This window comes from Lepus europaeus, unplaced genomic scaffold (assembly GCF_033115175.1).
Source record: "Lepus europaeus isolate LE1 unplaced genomic scaffold, mLepTim1.pri SCAFFOLD_29, whole genome shotgun sequence".
NCBI classification, from domain to species: Eukaryota; Metazoa; Chordata; class Mammalia; order Lagomorpha; family Leporidae; genus Lepus; species Lepus europaeus.
In genome coordinates, this window is record NW_026909167.1 from 882,428 (window position 1) to 897,457 (window position 15,030).

General features: G+C 45.4%; 1 pseudogene; it reads right to left on the minus strand.

The window, feature by feature from the left end:
* Positions 1 to 547: 547 nt before the first annotated feature.
* LOC133754733 (F-box/WD repeat-containing protein 12-like) overlaps positions 548 to 15,030 on the minus strand; it is a 177,697-nt pseudogene continuing 163,214 nt past the window's right edge.

The following is a 15,030-nucleotide window of genomic DNA, read 5'->3' on the forward strand; positions in this document are numbered from 1 at the left end:
ATAGAGACTTCTGGAGATATCTCTGACTTGGAATACTTGCCATATAACATGTTCTAGTACTTTGTGGAATGTAGAATATCTAAATGTTGAAGTGCAGAATGCTAAGATATGATTTCTACACACAGGGGTGAAAGTGTGCTTGCTGCCTATAGTAAAATGAGTGGGGAGAGAGGAACAGAAGGAGTTGTGAAAGGATTTTTCCTGGAGCCAACACTGTGGGTGAGAGTCAGGGTACCAATTAACCAGAATTAGCCAGTTGGAACTCAAAGGGAAGGATATGGAGTGAAATGAAGGCATATTGTTGTTGGATTGTGGGGTGTCATAGAGCAACCTGCAAGTGTGTGTTACTCTTTAAGAAAAGGGGAAAATGTGACCAAGGAATCTTATGTTGTGGATACCACTATGGGGAGGAGAGTCGCACATGTGATTTCTCAGTTTCCTTGGACCAGGAGCTGCTGTTTAGAGCAGCACCGCTACCCTAGTGATCCCTGAAAGCAGGACTTCCAATGCAATGGACCATAGGCACAGGGCATTGAGTGACAGACGATTGTTCTTTAGGTCTCAAGTCGAAGAACTGGACTTGCTAGGGATCCATCATTCTTTCTGATGTCTTACCTTTGGATTGGGAAAGGCTACCCTATGCTTGTCCCACCATTGCATTTTGGAAGCAGATGCCATGCCTGGTTTAACAAGATCACAGCTAGAGAAGCTTGTTAAAGGATAAATGGTAACTGGATTTTCACTCACACTTGATTTCAGGATTTACATGACATTATAGATTTAGAGATGGGACACTTAAGAGCAAATTCAGGTTAAATGAAGTCCTACATGAGTGGCTCTATGCAAAATGACTAGTGTCCCAAGAGATAGGCCATGGGAAGACTGCTACAGAAACCTCTACATCTCCTTTCCAGATTTGCATCTGCACACTCAAAAGTAAATTGTTGGTTGTTATGCCTTACCCACATTCCCTGCACAAATATGGCTTTTCCCCATGTGCCTCCTCTGGTATCTAAGGAGGAAGGGCACCCACACTCAGAAGGCGTGTGTGTTCTCTAGTGCTTGATGGGCTCCAACCTCTGACAAAAGCCTCACTCACATTGAGGGCACACGTGACCCTATCATTTTGCTAGGGTCCTAGTCTGCATTTATGTGCACAACTGTTCTATATATTAAGGTATCCTCTCCCTTCACCATTGTTCCTGAATCTCAGGGCTAGTCTTCAGGATGAGGTCAAGTTCGGTTCCATCTCCTCTGTTGCCTTCCAACCAATCTACTGGGTGACCTTGATGTGGACTAAAGAATGTCCTGAAATCCTGCTTGGGTTCATCCTGTCAAACAAAACACTGGTACCTTGTATCTTTCCACTTCTCCTTTTATAATTAAGAATCTTGGAGCTCTTAGTTGTATGTCACTTCCTGAAGATGACCCAGAAAGTTCAGGGGATGAATGCTTAGCAATTATCTTCAGAGCGTTGAACCAGCAAAAGCCACCAGGTGGGAGAATTCTGCCACAGGCCCTGCTAGAGAAAGATTTGGTTAGGATCACAAGTGCCCTGTGCACAGTAACACTGCCCAGCCGTAGATTCCTGAGATGTTCACAACAAAGACATCCCTTACAGACCTACTTTCCTTCCTACTATACACTCATAGTAGGCCCATGCTGCCAATTGGCTCTAAGTGCCAACTGAACTGATTCAAGAAAGCAACAAATGCATGTTAAGCTCTGGAAACTACTGCAATTTGTTACACACTTATGCCCAAGCCATAGCATTATCCACAAAAATTCACTTTGATTCAATGAGCTACTGTAACAGTTTTAGGGACCTAGAATCAGTAAGACCCTCCCAACAATGAAAATCCCAGGACTGGATGATTGCACTGTTAAAGAATTTATTCCAATAAAACAGTTGAAAGGGAGGTATATGTACAGTATGGAATACTAGTCAGCCATAAAAAAGGATCAAATCCTGTCTTTGGAACACAATGGATGCAACTAGAAATCATTATACTTAGTGAAATAATCCCAGTCCCAAAAATACAAATATGATATGCTTTCCCTGATCTGTAGCAAGTAATAGACTATGAAAAGGAGTGAAATTGATATTTTGAGATTCGATAATTATTTACAGCCCTTGTTTCTACTGTTGAGGAACAGTGCTTTTTTCTTCTATTTGTAGAACTCTATACTAAAGCAAAGTCGATCATTGTAAAAATGGAGAGGGAATATGAGAACAAGAAGGAGGTAGGATGGGAAGTATTGCTATGTTCCTAAATCTGTATAAATGAAGTACATGAAATTTGTTTGCTTTAAACATTGCAGACTTTTCACAGTGTTGGCAGTCTACTTAAAACTATCCTTGGACAATGACTAAAACCAGAAAAGCCAGAGACTTGTTCATCTGGCTAGTGTCAAGTGTACATTGCTCACCGTACAGTGCCTGAGCCCTTTTAATTAGCTGTCCTGTTTGAGTAGTGGGTGACCTTGGCTTTTCCTCTCAGCTTTCTTCGTGCTTTACATCCTTCACCTGTTCAGAGTTTCAGCTCTGTAGTGTTGGAGCCTAAAGTGGGAAATGTAGGGTAAAGTTAACCAGAATAGACTGAGTCATCTCTGCTGGGGAACTGCCTCCCCAGTGAATGATAACTCCACCCAGCAGGAGAGAATGAACACTTTTCCTTAAGATCAAGTACAAGACTCAACACTGACGTTTTAGCCACAGTAGTTAGGTGACCAAAAGTAAAAGGCATCCAACTTGGAAAGGAAGAAGTAAAATGATTTTTGTTCACACGTGATCCCAGAATTCACACACAAAACTATTAAGCTCGGCCGGCGCCGTGGCTCAACAGGCTAATCCTCCGCCTTGCGGCGCCGGCACACCGGGTTCTAGTCCCGGTCGGGGCACCGATCCTGTCCCGGTTGCCCCTCTTCCAGGCCAGCTCTCTGCTGTGGCCAGGGAGTGCAGTGGAGGATGGCCCAAGTGTTTGGGCTCTGCACCCCATGGGAGACCAGGATAAGCACCTGGCTCCTGCCATCGGAACAGCGCGGTGCGCCGGCCGCAGCGCGCTACCGCGGCGGCCATTGGAGGGTGAATCAACGGCAAAGGAAGACCTTTCTCTCTGTTCTCTCTCTCACTGTCCACTCTGCCTGACAAAAATAATAAAAAAAATAAAATTAAATTAAAAAAAACTATTAAGCTAATTTAATTCAGCCAACTTGTAGGGTATTAGGTCAGCACAACAGAAAGTGGTTATTTATGAACTCTAGCAATGAAAAATCCTAAGAATGAAATTTAGGAGAAAGTACAACAGCATCTAAGAATAAAATGCTTAATTATACCAAGGAGGCACAAAACCTACAGGTGGCTGCTGAAAACACAAAATTAAGATAGCTACACTACCACAAGCAATCTACAGATTCACTATAATACCTATCAAAACCTCTATGTGCACGAGCATTTAGTCTAGTATTTAAGATACCTGCACCCCAAATCAGCGTGTGTGTATTCAATTCCCGGCTATACCTAGCCTAGTGACTCCAGATTCCTGCAGAACACTGGTGTGGGAGACCTGGACTGAGTTCCAAGCTTCCATCATCAGCCAAGCCCAGCCCCAGCAAATGGGAACACACACAGCGGTCTTCTGCCCCTTCATCCAAAAACTATCTCTAGGAAGGCTGACCTTAAACTTCATATGGAATTGCAAGCAGTCAAAACAGCCCAAATATTCTTGAGAAAAAAGAGAAAAATGGAAGGATTCACAGTTCCTGATTTTGAAAACTCTAGCATTATGGTAACAGCCTAATGAAAAACATACAAATAGAATGAAGGACCCAAAAGAAGTAAACTCTCACACAGATTATTTTTATAAGACTTTGAAGATCAGTGGGAATAGGACAGTCTTCAATAAACGGTGCCTTGATAACAATGATTTCAAATGAAGTCAAATCCTTATTTCACACTAGGTACAAAAAGTAACAAAATGGATCAAAATTCCAAACTTTAAACCTCTGAAAGAAAATGGATGAACTATGGATTGGCCATGGATTCTCAGATATTATTTACAAAATAAAATATTACCTTCTGCATATCAAAGGATACTATAAAGGAACAGAAAATACAACATACAGAATAGTAGAAATATTGAAAAATTTGAAAGGGGTAGAGCATCCAGAAAATATGAAGCCTTCTTACAAAAGTTCAGACTACTGAATTACAAATGAAAGACTTGAATAGACATTTATGAAAAGAAAATAGCAACATCATAAGTCAATAGGGAAATGCAAGCAAAAATGACAGAAAACTTACGAGTATGGCTGCTGGGAATGTAATACAGTTTTACAGTAGGAAATAATTTGGCTTTCCTCAGAAGTTATATACAGATTTACCTTATAATCAAGGCTACTTACATGTATCTCAAAAGAATTAAAAACAAAACATGGACAGGGATGTTTATAGCAATAAGAGAGAATCCAGGGGTCCCTGGAAGGGAAGGAAACAATATATACATACACATATACATGTATAAAAAACTTTCCAGGCGCCCTGAGGGAAGGGGAGATGGGAGGAACAGATAACTTTGGAGCATGCTGTTTTTACAGTTTATAATGTCAGTTCACATAGGATGCCTCATTAGCATGCACTTTGACCAATCAGAGAGAACTTCCTGTCTTAGAAATGTATAAAAGTCTTCCTGGGTTAGTCTTTTTGTTCCTTTTATTAAGGCAAACAAATTTCATAAGCATAGATTTAGGAATGCAGTGATTGCCAGGATGTGTTATTAGCAGCAGTTTGGGGAAGGCAGCCCCTTCATGATGGTTCAAGGCAGGCCTTCCTAGCTGCCAGACAGCTTTCCTTGCCTCCTTGCTTTACTCAGCTATGTCCTTATTCATCAGCCTCATGTGTAGTGGTTACAAGACCCGTTACTCTCCCCATACACCATATTGCCAGCCCTTCATGAAGTGACCAGACAGAGGGCATTGTTTAGGTCCACATCCCTTTGCTATGTCTGACCTGCTCAGATTGAATCTAGGCTTCTTTTCTTCTCAGCTAACTCCTCTCACTTCACCAAGGAAATCAAATACCTTACCATTTTTTCAACCTTACCTCTGATGAATGTGACTGAATTGGAAGCCAAGCCATAAATTTGCAGATGATCCTAATAGATAGTGTCCTTAATGAAATCTGGTAGGGACTGATTCTGTCCCCTTCTAGGAGAACAAGATTACCAGCTTGACTCCCCTGATGATGCCTGACACAACCCTATGTTGGTTTGCCTACTGGAGGTCCTTAAATGCGCCATCCACAAACTTATAAATTATGACAAACCGAAGGATGTCACCCAGAGACCCAGTGAAAACCCTGCCCTCTTTCTCTCTCACCTTTCTTCCACTGTTTCCATATTCACCAGCTTAAACCCTGACTTCCCAGAGGGTGTTCTCATGATAAAAGTACATCTCACTCAGCACTAGACAGCCACTTTGCAAGCTACAGAAACTGGAGGCCACATCCTGGGCCTGGACTTTATGGTCTTCAACAACAAACAGGAAGAATGGAGACAGGAAAAACTAGCCCTAGAAAATCAATGGGCCCAACCACAATGTTAGTCTTCCCAAGTTTTGGCCTTGGCTTTTTTTTTTTTTTTTTTTTGACAGGCAGAGTGGACAGTGAGAGAGAGACAGAGAGAAAGATCTTCCTTTTTGCTGTTGGTTCACCCTCCAATGGCCGCTGCAGCAGGCGCATCGTGCTGATCCGAAGCTAGGAGCCAGGCACTTCTCCCGGTCTCCCATGCGGGTGCATGGTCCAAGGACTTGGGCCATCCTCCACTGCCTTCCCGGGCCATAGCAGAGAGCTGGCCTGGAAGAGGGGCAACCGGGATAGAATCTGGCGCCCCAACTGGGACTAGAACCTGGTGTGCCAGCGCCGCAAGGCGGAGGATTAGCCTGTTAAGCCACGGCGCCGGCCTGGCCTTGGCTGTCTTAATGTTCCCCCATTAAGAGAATTCTTCCCAGGGGAGCCACCAAAAGAGACAAACACCCTCTGGCATCTATTCCAGGTGTGGACAGCCTGGATATGGGACTAGGTCCTACCCAGAGCCTGGACTGTGGCCTCCTCTGGACCATGTCCCTTTTGCAGTCATGTTGGCGATTAGAAGTCTGACTGCACCACCGCCCAACAAGGTGGTCAGGAATCACTTCCCAGACCCCCACTCAAACTTCCAGTGCCCTAGCATCCTGCCGAGGGCCCAGCTGAGCTTCAGCTGAGCCTGCTGGAATCACCTGGAAGAAACTAATGCAGCCCAGCACCACCACAGGCCTCTACCTCCACCATCCAGTCAGTTGCAGGTAAGACAGTGCCCTTTATTGACACAGGGCCACATGTTCCACAAAACCCAAATTCTTAGGACATCTCACCAATTCTTCCATCTCTTTTATTGGGATTATCTTACACCCCTGAGAAACCACAGTTTTCCCTTGCCACTGTGGAGGTCAACTTTTCTCACATTCTTTGCTGGTCCTTTCCCACTGTCCCACTCTTTCACTCTGCAATCCAAGTCCTCCTCTTGACACATTCCTTGTTGGCCTCTTCTCTACTCTCTCTACCCTCTCGCCTCTTTCAGGCCCTCCTTTCCCAATTTCCCTTGACCTGGTCTACCCTAAGGGCTGGAACACCTCTCACCCTGTTGTAGGTCTCCTCACAATATATTCATCCAAATCAGCCTGAAAAACCCCAACTATTTCCCTTCCAAACCACGGTACTCAATTACTCTCGCCAGACTACAGGGTCTTGAGCCTCTTATTAAGGTTTCTCAAGGCACATTTTCTCTGACCACCTCCCCTTATGACACCCCTATTCTCACACTCAAAAAACCAGGTGGCTCCTTCTGCTTCATCCAGTTTCTCCAAATTATTAATGAAGTTGTCATTGCATTACACCCCATTGTGCCTAATTCCTAAATCCTTCTTTCCTGCCTGCCCCCTAAAATCCAGTAATACACTGTCTTGGATCTTAAGGATGCTTTCTTTACTGTTCTCCTTGACTCTTTGCCTTAAGACCTCTCCGCTTTCACTTGAACAGACCCTGACACACACTGCTCACATGAACCCAGGGGTTCAGACAGCCCCCATCATTTCTGTCAGGCATTAGCTAAAGACCTTTGTTTTTGGGAAACCCCAACCTCCTACTCATGTGGCCTCCTTATTTACAGACTTACCAAACAAATCCCATCTCCTCAACCACCTTAGGAACCTAGGATATCAAGGTCTCCCTCTCCAAGGGCCAAGTCAACCAGTCTTCCGTCACTTGAATAGATTCTATCCCTGGGAAAAGAGGGAAGTAACCACACGATAAAAGCACCTCACTTCTCCTATGCCTACTACTAAATAGAAACTCTCATTCTTCTTAGGGCTGGCAAGGTATTTTCACATCAAGACCCCAAATTTCTGTCTTATTGTTAATCCCTTAAATAAGGCCACTTCAAGAGCCCCTCCCTACTTTGGCTGACTAAATGTTCTCTCTTTTGAGCTTCAGTGCTCTCTTTTGCTGATTTAAATAGGCCATTATTTGTCTACATCCCCCAAAACCAAGGCTTGGCTGGCAATTGGCCTACTGATGAAAAAATCAAGTCCAGACTTCAACGTGGTAGCTTCTCTCCAAACACTTCAAATCCCTCAGCTCTCAGATTGCCTCCATGCCTCTGAGTCCTGGCCAGTACAGGCCTCCAAACTAACCTATTCAGGTGTTCTCACTCAGTTCTAGATGTGCTACACAAGGCCCCATCCTGTCATTACCCTAGTTGCCTGGCCCAGTATGAGCTCTTCTTCATCATACCCATGTCACTGTTTCTTGCCACAATGCTCTCAACCCTTCTACCCTCGTCCCAACCTCTGTCCCTCACAATATTCTTACTCTGAAGAACTTGAAGAACTTGAATCTCAATATGTCCTCAGATCAGACTTCTTTATAAATATTCCTGTCCTGGGCCACAACACTTCACTTGGTTCATGGGAGCAGCTATGTTCGCAGTGCTGACCTACTATCACTATCACTAACTAGTTGAATAATTCTCTCCAGAGATACTTTGGTCCAAAAGGTGAAACAAACATTGCATTTATTTGGGTCCTCACATTAGCCTCAAGTCAACATTTATACTAAGTGTCCCTATCACATCATACATTTTCATGCTTCCTTCAAGGCTGTTTTGCCACCAAGGACTCCTGGGTCATTCACACATCCAAAATTCTCAGTCTGATCTGGGCCATTTACCTCCCTAAATGGGTAACCATCATCCATTGTCAAGGCCATCAGAAGGGTGGCAGACTTATAGAAATAGAAATGCGCTGGCATCCCATCTGAGTACCAGTTTGAGTCCTGGCTCTCTACTTCTGACCCATATCTCTACTAATGCACCTGGGAAAGCAACAGCATCTGACCCAAGTACTTGAGGCCCCTGAACCCATGTTAGAGGCCTGGATGAAGCTCCTGGATCCTGGGTTCCAGTATGAAAAATAGAGTGTCTCTCCCTCTGTGTATATCTGCCTTTCAAATAATTAAATCTTTGTCAGTTTTTGACAGAGAAGCCAGGAGGGCTGCCCTTGAACCCAAATATGAAGCCTCTGAATATGCCCTCCTTATGGCCCAAGAGGCAATTAAGGAGGTCCTAGGTTGACCTCCAAGTGCCACCTCCTCCTTCTGGGTCAGCAGGCAGAAGCCATTCTGACACCTTTCCACAATGCTCTGCATATCACACACAGCTCTTTCTAAAGTTTTTTCAACCCCTGGTCTCCCACCCTCCCTTGTGTGACATTACCAGAGTTACTCAGGAATGCCATATATGTCAGGCCTCCAACCTTAGTGCCTCCTTTTCTGACTCCCTGCTTCTCCACTCAACAGGCATGGGCTAACACCTCTGGACAGGATTGTCATACCAACCACACACATGCCCAAGATCAAATCTTGCAAATATTTACTGGCCTCCTTTGGAACTCCACCAGATGGTTAGAGGCTTTTACAGACAAAACAGAGAGGGCTTCCTAGGTTTCCACTGACCTTCTCCAACATATCGTTCCCCATTTTGGCTTCCTGAGTTATAGCTAATTGGAAAATGGCCCAGCTTTTATCTCTGAGTTTCATGTCCTCTACAAGAACAGGGTCATTCCTCTCTTAAAAATGTCTCTTGAGGCAAGACAGGACTGGGTTTCCCTCCTTTCTAATGCCATGATTTGTCTTCAAGCAACACCCCAAGTGTCCCCCCACCTTAGCCCTTTTGAACTCCTGTATGGTAGGCCCATCTTCCTGGGCAACCTTCCCCCTCAAAGTACGACACTACTGAGAAACTGCCTCCTTGTCATTGGCCACCTCACATGGCATCTCCTTTGGGAAAATGTCAATAAATTCCTTCCTAGACCACAGACCAATATACACATTCCTGCTCTCCCAGGGAACTGAAGGACTGGGTCTGGGCACAGAAACCCCCAGACTAGGTCTGCTCTCCTAGCCCCACTGGGCTATCCCCTACCACTTATCTCAACTACTCCCACAGCAGCCAGACTACTAGGGCTCTATCCTGAAATCACCTGTCTGCATTTAAGCCTGCTCCTCCACCACCAACACAGGACATCCACTCATCTGATAATCCCAGGCTAAATGCCTGCCAGTCAGAATGAGTAAATGCCCTCAAGTCTCTTCAGATAAATAAAGCTCCCCACATATCAGACAGAGCAGAGACCTTCTAGGAAAACACCTTACAGGATCCTCTGCCAAACCCCTCAAACACCTTAATAAACAATGCAGAAAAATTAGGTCAATAATTTTACTGCTTTTTTGGGATAAACTCCAGGCATTTTCCCACAAGGAGGTGTGCACCTACCTCGAAGTAGGTATATAAAAAATGGAAAACAAAACTGACAGAGAAGCCAGGAGGGCTTTTAACTATTTCCCACCTCAAACCCAAATACGAAGCCTCTGAATATGCCTTCTTTATGGCCCAAGAGGCAATTAAGGAGGTCCTAAGTTGACCTCCAAGTGCCACCTCATCCTTCTAGGTCACTTCTATGATGCTTAAGATAGACCACTAAGTAGTATAGCACCCCTTAGTTTGGATTCTTTTGTTGCTGCCGTTCCTTACAATAACATCCTGTTTGTGCATGTAGCTCTGCACACTCCCAGATGGCTGAAATCACTTTCTTTGCAGCCATCCTGTTAACCTCTCCCCACTCCAACCCATACATTCCCACATGCTTATATTCCCAAATTCAGAAGACCTTCAACCAGAATAGACCCAACAATCCTTATTCTGTACTATCACTTTCACCCAGGATGGACTAATTGCAGTCCCAGCTTCCCCCACTGACTGGAGTAAGCTTGAAACAAAGTTAGCCTCCTCTTATTCTGATCACCCAGAAGGGGCCATCAATCCCATAGTGAAGTCCACCATCTCCTGTATCTTCCTCAAGCACCTGGGAAACCGGCCATGCTTCAATTTTGGGAACCCATTTTCTCTCAGTCTGTCTTTCCAGACAAGCCCTTCTTTGGGTCTCTTCTACTGCCAACCAGGATATCCAGTGGGAATCTTTCTCAACATTATAGATGCACATAATCAGCCCACCCTCTCTTGCAGTCAACATGTTACCACCAATGACCAAACAAATGAACCATATACGTATCATTCAGACTCCTCCTTTTTTTTGACAGGCATAGATAGACAGTGACAGAGACAGAGACAAAGGTCTTCCTTCCATTGGTTCACCCCCCAAATGCCTGCTACGGCCGGCGCACTGCGCCGATCTAAAGCCAGGAGCCAGGTGCTTCTTCCTGGTCTCCCATGCGGATGCAGGGACCAAGCACTTGGGCCATCCTCCACTGCCTTCCTGGGCCACAGCAGAGAGCTGGACTGGAAGAGGAGCAACCGGGACAGAATCCAGCACCCCAACCAGGACTAGAACCTGGAGTGCCGGCGCCACGAGTGGAGGATTAGCATAGTGAGCCATGGCGCTGGCCCAGAGTCCTCCTTTTATAATACATTCTCACCTCCAACTAGAGGCAGACAACTTATTCAGGCATCACCCATTTTCCTGCCCATGTCCTAACTCAAGCTGCCTCATTTAAGGACTGCAATTTCTGGTTCCAAGCAACCAACATAAAGCGAGCCAATCCCACTATTCTATCCTTCACACAGGCATATAATTACTCCACCCTGCCTCTCACACATCAGCTTGCTTACCCACTTTGGCTGGGGTGAGCCCTCTACCTGTGAAGGTATCAAAGCTGCTTCTTTCCTGTCCAAGTCTTATTTACCCTTGCTGTGTGTTTAGACCCCTCCAATCTCCCTAACTTCTTCTGTGGAACCAGCCCTTACCTATACCTCCCAGCCACCGACCTGAGACCTGCATCGTTTCCTACATTTCCCCTAGGCTCTCATTCATAGTATCCCATTCCCAGTTTATTCACAATTCCACGTGCTTGGCAAGGAAAATCTTCCCTATCCTGGCTAGAATAGGAGCCAGATCAGCCATACTTAATTCCATATTTGCAGCTAGGCAACTCACACTCAAGCTAAGCCAACACATTATGAACCTAGCAGCTGAGGTCACTGTGCAGTGAACACCTCTCTGGCAGGGGTAGCATTACAAAATAAGCTAGCAGGGGATGTTCTGACTGCTAATCAAGAGGGCACTTGTGCCATGACAGAAGAGTGCTATTTCTTTGTTAACCAGTGCAGTAACATATACATCAACCTAAACTATTATCAAAAGGGCCAACAAATTCTGACAAGGCTTGTCAGGAAGCCTTGACTTGGTGGAGTTTCAAGACCAAAGTCTGGGCCAGCTCTGTGGCTCACTAGGCTAATCCTCTGCCTGCGGCACTGGCATACCGGGTTCTAGTCCCGGTCGGAGCGCCGGATTCTGTCCTGGTTGCCCCTCTTCCAGTCCAGCTCTCTGCTGTGGCCCGGAGTGCAGTGGAGGATGGCCCAGGTCCTTGGGCCCTGCACCCGCATGGGAGACCAGGAGAAGCACCTGGCTCCTGGCTTCGGATCAGTGCAGTGTGCTGGCCACAGTGGCCATTGGGAAGTGAACCAACGGCAAAAGGAAGACCTTTCTCTCTGTCTCTCTCTCTCTGTCCACTCTGCCTGTCAAAACAAAAAACAAACAAGCAAACAAAAAAAGTCTTGTCCTGGTGGTTCTGGTCAGTTTTTTTGGGGTACTATAGTAGCCTTCCTTTTGTTCCTCCTCCTGGATCTCTGAAAAAATTTCTGGCCTCCTTCAATGAAGAGTGAGTCGAGGCTCTTTTTATAAAGTCAAGAGCTTATCAACAATTCCATCTCCTCTTTTAGGGACAACTCCATGGCCCTGTTCAGCAGAATGTACTGACCCCCACTTTTCCCTAAGAAAATTCACCAAATATCAAGAGAAGGGAATGTTAGATGGAAAATTATACTCCCTTTCTTCAGCTTACAATAAACTGCACATTCAGCTGACATTTTTCCCTGAGGCTTATTTTGCAAGAACTCCTCATACCTGGCTATCTTGGAGACTTCTCAGAAGGAGACCTGTTTTGATCACACCCTAACCAAGATAACCACTGTCCTGCCTGATGCAAAATTCTCCTGGCTGGCACACCTAACCACAAAGGCTGAGAGAATACTGGTGCTAGTTCTAGCCCATGCAACTGCAAGCCCCCAGAGGGAAAGAAACACAAATGCTTCCTCCAGGGCCCTTAGGGCTACTGCTTAAGGCAGAGGCCTTCCTTTGTGAAGCAAAACATTACCAAGATCCTGCTGCTAAGCAAGCTTGGCTGTTCTGTGCATCATGGCCCACAAAAAACTTGTCACTTACCATCATGTTCACTGCATGTCCTAGGAAGGAGAGAAAAAAATGAATAAGAAATTACACACAGCTCTTCTGAAAGATCCTTAATGGGAAAAATCGAGTGGAAGATTACCTCTTTAGACTTGCAGTGGTAAGAAGAAAAGGGATAATCCACCTCCAGCAGAAAGTCCTAAGCCTGAATGAAACATCTGCAGATCCTAGGTCTGAAAATCTTTAATAAAGAACCCTATTCTGACTCTACAGTTAGCCCTCTGTCTGTGTAACTGGCTTGGCTGGCACCATATGCATATCATCCCAGTGGAACAATAGCTATAAACTAGGGGACATGTGTTTCACCACCATCCAGTTCAACATACACATGTGCCATTCACCATTTCTGACTTCTATCATTGGAAGGCACAAGGTGAAGGCCTAAAGCCAATCCTGTGGAATCCCTAACACTAATAATGTTTTTTTTTTATTCAAACGCCTACCTGGGCAGATACCCAAACCTTGTTGTCTCCCTTCTGACAGCAGAGGAAAAGTCAGCTATGCCAGTAAAGTACAGGGGGGAAGCAGACACACAGCACAGCTAACAGCCTAATAAGAAGGTATGGAGACGGAGTGAAGAATCAGTCACATTGACAGTCCCAGAAAGGGGTTCCAAAAGACCAAAAAGATGAGAGCACTGTAGGAAAGCATGCAAAAATAAGCAAGGCCCTCACAAAACAGAGAAAGCTAGAAGAGTAATGCCAGAAACAAGAATATCACTCTGCCTTCCGTGAGAATCTAAGTTACCGACTCACACAGTGTATTTCTTGGGACCCTGAAGCTCAGTGAAGTCAGGTCATTCTAAAAACCCACTTCATATCTCATTCTCTGGACATTCAGAGACAGCTCAGAAATGACATAATGGTCCTCAGACTAGACCCTGTCAGTAGTAGCATTTGCTGTTCAGGTTTTCAACAAGCAAGTATGGGCGAAAGTGAGAACAGGTGGTTTATTGGCCGCAGCTCTCCAGATAACCCAGGAGGACAGAGGGAATTCCAAAAAATGAGTGGTCCCAGCTCCCATTGTGGAACCAACAATGGGCCACCAGCTAGTTAGTGTCAAACCAGTATGCACATGGGAAATTGGAGTATCCAAGCTGCCTGAGAGCAATCAGAGTACACCACATTCCTTTCAACCCTCTGCCCCAGACAGAAGAACACTGGCAGGGCCAAGGGGCTCCACAATTGACACCTCATGATAAAATCCAAATTTCCCTGAGTGCCGAGTTAAGAGATAGAAGGAAACAAAGTTGAATTTTTGATTGACAGTGAAGCCACATACTCTTTAGTGACCACTGAAAAGGAAGCACTCTCTTTTTCTTGCTTGCTAAGAGGGATTGTAATATTAAATGTCAGGGAATGGAGATATAAAGAGGTATCTAGAGCCTCTGACCTGTGCAGTAGGTTCCCAAACTGAGTCACTCAGGTTAGACTTTATTTCACAGTGGCCAACTGAGTAGAAGTGCCAAGTCATAAGGAACCAGGGTGCCATGAGGCACTTAATTATCCCAAAACCATTCCACAAGTTATTTAGTTCAGGTTATACTATAAGTATGGTCTCTGGGTCAGGTGGGGTGGGCTTTCAACACCTGACCCATCAAGATAATAATATAGCTCAAGGCAGAGATTTGGCTCAGCAGCAAAGATTCCTCTTGGGATAACTACATCCCATATCAGAGTGCCTGGACACAAACCCCAACTCCACTGTGTTCTTTAAAAAATTATTTGAGAGGCAGAGTTATGGGGAGTGGGGAAAGAGACAGAGACAAAGGTCTTCCATCTGCTGGCTCACTCCCCAATTGGCTACAGTAGCTGGAGCTGGGCCGATCTGAAGCTAGGAGCCAGGACTTTCTTCTAGGTCTGCCATGTGGGTGCAGGGGCCCAAGCACTTGGGCCATCTTCCACTGCCTTCCCAGGCCATAAGAGAGAGGCCTGATTAGAAGAGAAGCAGCTGGGACACGAACTGGCATCCATGTGGGATACTGGCACCGCAGTCAGAGGCTAAGCCCATTTGCAACAGCACCAGCCCCTCCACTTTTCAGCTTTCTGATAATGCACATCAGGGCAGTCAGCAGGTGATGGTTCAAGTACTTAGGAGCCTACCACAAATGTGGGTGATCTGGTCCCAGGCTTAAGTCTGACCTGCCTTCAGCTGTTGCAGACAACAGGGGAATGAACC